This window comes from Octopus bimaculoides, chromosome 2, assembly GCF_001194135.2.
Source record: "Octopus bimaculoides isolate UCB-OBI-ISO-001 chromosome 2, ASM119413v2, whole genome shotgun sequence".
NCBI classification, from domain to species: Eukaryota; Metazoa; Mollusca; class Cephalopoda; order Octopoda; family Octopodidae; genus Octopus; species Octopus bimaculoides.
The window spans coordinates 140,313,481-140,317,367 of record NC_068982.1 but is presented as its reverse complement, the minus strand read 5'-3'; the positions used below and the strand labels follow the sequence as shown (position 1 = coordinate 140,317,367).

The window sequence follows — 3,887 nt, the reverse complement described above, 5'->3', positions numbered from 1 at the left end:
TGGCTTTAATCTCTATTTATTTCTAATAGTAGGGTGATATATAGATATACAGGTAATTTCCCAACAAACACTTCTGTGTGACTTCCATGTGTTCGATATAATACCGCCTCCTTTTTATCCATTTCAGCTCTTATGAAACCTGAAATACTTTGCTTAACTACATGCCTCTTAAGAGTTATAAATTGACGGAATTGTTGAAACGAGAAACACATCCCTTCTGTTGATAGACTGTAAATTCACATTCAGAGCTCAACTTTTATTTCAGATTTAAGGTCTGATCAAACAGTGTTTAAGTGAAGTAGTCAGTAATATCCATGTAATTCATGATCCTGAACAATTAAAATACGATTATGAAGAAAGGTTTGAAACAACTGGAGGTTGCCGGTAGATCCGCAGCTTATAATATGATAATATTGCATTATTTAATAAAACAATGTATTTTTCAAATGGAGTGAAAATATTGCTTTTTTATTGATAAATTGTACCTTTAATAATAGGCAGAATTTCATGTAGATATTCCATTTTAGGCGGTGCGGTGGTAGTTGAAATATGAAAGAAACAAACAACAGATATATATTGTCATAGTCTAAAAGTGATTTGTTAATAAACTTGCAAAAATATGTAAGTTCTATTGGAGGATCAACTCAAGATTACACAGGTTAATTGCTAGATGACATTTAAAAATAAACTTTTGTCATAATGTTAATACTTGTTATTCTGAATGAAAAGTTGAAAGTGTCAATGATTGGATTCTGTGCTACAAAAGAAAAATTGTAAATTGAAGGATAAATCAAAATGTTAATTTTCATCAGAGAATATCTTGACATCATCTGTTTGGTTGACAAATATTTGCAAATAAATATTCATGTAGTATGATGCATTATTGCTCTGATTTGCCGTTGTATTAGAACATTTAAACTTTAGTTTGACGACTAACCTTCTGTGAGTGTTTATAAGAGAGAGACAGAGAGAGAGAGAGAGGAGCAAGCGAGAGAGAGAAAGAATATATGTGATACGAGATGTATGCGTGTGTGTGTGTGTGAGTGTGTGGGTGTTGCTCAATGCTGGCATACATTAAACAATTCTAAAATACATATCCACATGTGTCTCGGAAACATAAGATTGTAGTTTTACACAACGTATATAGTTTACTATGGCAGTTTACTTCATGTGTCATTGTCATAAACCATCACAAATGTTACACGACCTGCATATATACCTAAACATACACCACGTCATGTGTCAGTCTCAGACCCATATTCAGTTGCTGATCAATATGAGTATCATAGAAAGAATGTCTTTACGTTCTCATCAGAAGCCAAGTAAGGCGTTCAGACATTTTAGGTCTTCACACTGCGACGTGTTGCGCCTAAAATAAACATTTCTTTAAAAAAAAAAATAATAATGACGATCTTTTACAACACAAATACGGAAATTAAGCTATGCACCAAAGTTGGAACCTAACGTCCGATTGCTTCATGCAGAGGCTGATATTCCCCTATCGTCGATGAATGAAGTTCTATAAGTTGTCTTTCAGAAGCGAAGAGAAAAACTGTGAAACTATTCGTCATGAGACTTCTCAGTACATCATTCGTATATGACCTGCGTATCTATACTCTGTTAACATATTTAAGCACTCTATTGTATATGTGCACATTTACCTACATATGTGAGTGTGTAGGCATGCTTACGAAATTTTTCCTTAAATTAAGACATCCGACTGCAGTTTGGTAGTGTTTAACCAGGCCGCGGATTGGCTTTACACACCAAAATCAGCATCTGACCAACCAACAGGTTTCCACATGAAATCCTGTGACGATATAACGAGAAAAAGTTATTTTCCAAGAATATATAACGACATAAATACAAAAGCTGCATTGTAATGTGCACTGTGAAATATATACGCTACTTAGGAAACCCTTCTCAATGTCCGCTACGCCTTATCCAAACTTTTAATCCGGATATACAATTGAAGAAATATATACGTGAATGCAATATCAAGTAAATCGAATATTCTAGAACAACAGGAACGTATCGATAATGAATCACTTTAATAAATATCGCCAATGATTGTCGATTCTACATCCACACAAGCTACATATTATAAGTACAAAATCCTGGAATCCTAGCACAAATAATTGGCAGCTACGTATTCCGATGTAGATATTCGATGTATTGATATATATCAACAGAGATGATATTGAAATCGTAATGGACATTTAGTCTCAATATTTAAAAAAAAAACAACAGAAAATTGAAGTCAAACTGATGTTATAAAAGGAGAAAACAACGCGTGATTACAACTAACCTGCACATTGAAAAAAATTGAAAAATATTGCTTCAGATAACAGCTTTTCATATTCAGATGTATGCGCATATTCAAGGTAAAGATTCAAGCAATATCGAAGTAGACGTTCCCAAAATTGACACGTACATATATATGCAATTCACATACATTCATACAGAACTTAATATGTAAACATACGTTCATAAATATATGAGCAAGCCCCATGTGTCTGTGCTCGAAACTGAGAGCCTCGCTGCCGCAGTTGGGATTTTTCGAATAAGTAATCGATTTGTCGCACATGATAAACCGGTGACCGGAGTCAGATTGAATATTGACAATATTCCACTGTCAATTGGCGATATATGACAGTGAATATATAACATGAATTAGCATAAAAGTTTGCTAATGCATTATAAATACAAGGAATAGTTTTTAATTCATCAAAATATGTGAATATAAGTTTGCCATTTCAGTAGTAGCTTCTCCATCCCAGAACTGTAAAAGCATGGCAATCTAGAGTCAATAAAATCTTGGAAGACCAGTTTTATAGCATCATCGGAATTTTGTTCGTATCAAAGAGTTATCCAAATTCTGGAAGAAGTGGTAGTCAGTGGGGGCAAGATCAGGTGAGTATGGTGGATAATGGAGAACTTCCAACTCCAAATCCTATAGTTTCGCCAATGTAATTTTTGTGATGTGTGGTCTGGCGTTATCTTGCAATAAAATAGGAGTGGATCTTTTAACCAATCTAGGCTGTTTTTTTTTTGTACGTTTGTGCATCATTTAGTCCAGTTGACTGCAGTATTATTCGGCCGCGATTGATGAGCTAGGGTTAATGAAATCATAATGGATCACACCTGCGTCAGACCACCAAACACCATCACACCATCAGCTTATTCTCAGGAATTTTGCTTTTTGGTCTGTGTTTTGGTGGCTCGATTTTGTCCAACCATTGTGCTGAATGTTTACGGTTGTTGTATTGGATCCATTTCTCATCACAATGTTACAATTCGATTGGAAGAGGATTCAATTTTGTGACGAGAAATTACCATAATGCAGGCTTCCAAGCGTTGCTGTTTCTGATTTTCATTGAGTTCATGTGGAACTCACTTATCCAAATTTTTTCTCTTTACCGATTTGAACTAGGTGAGTCAATGTCGTTTGCTTGCTAACGTCAAACAACAACGATAATTCACAGGCACTTTCAGATGAATCTGACTCGACGGTGGCTTTCAGTTCGTTATTATCCATCTTTATTTATGGTCGAACACGTCGCTTCTTTGTGATGTCAAAGTTACCAGAACGAACATGTCCAAACCAATTTGATACTGTCTACTGTGTAATGACATTAGAAGGAAATATTCCATTCATATTCCGAGCTCTCTATGATGCTGTATTTCCAAGAAAGAGCTCGTATTTCAGAAATATACGAATTTCCAACTTTTCCATCTCTAAACAAAAATAGCAAAAAACGATTTATAAATACCTTATAAAGCGCAAAAATGAGTTAGAATAAAGAAACGGATGTGTCAGCTTTCTAACAAAAAATAAAGATTGTCACAATATAATAATGGCGCAAAATGAGCAGCTATCAAATTTT

At 34.6% G+C, this 3,887-nt stretch overlaps 1 pseudogene; it reads right to left on the bottom strand.

Moving 5' to 3' along the window:
- Positions 1-2,727: 2,727 nt before the first annotated feature.
- Positions 2,728-3,658, bottom strand: LOC128247079 (histone-lysine N-methyltransferase SETMAR-like; annotated as a pseudogene).
- Positions 3,659-3,887: the final 229 nt, after the last annotated feature.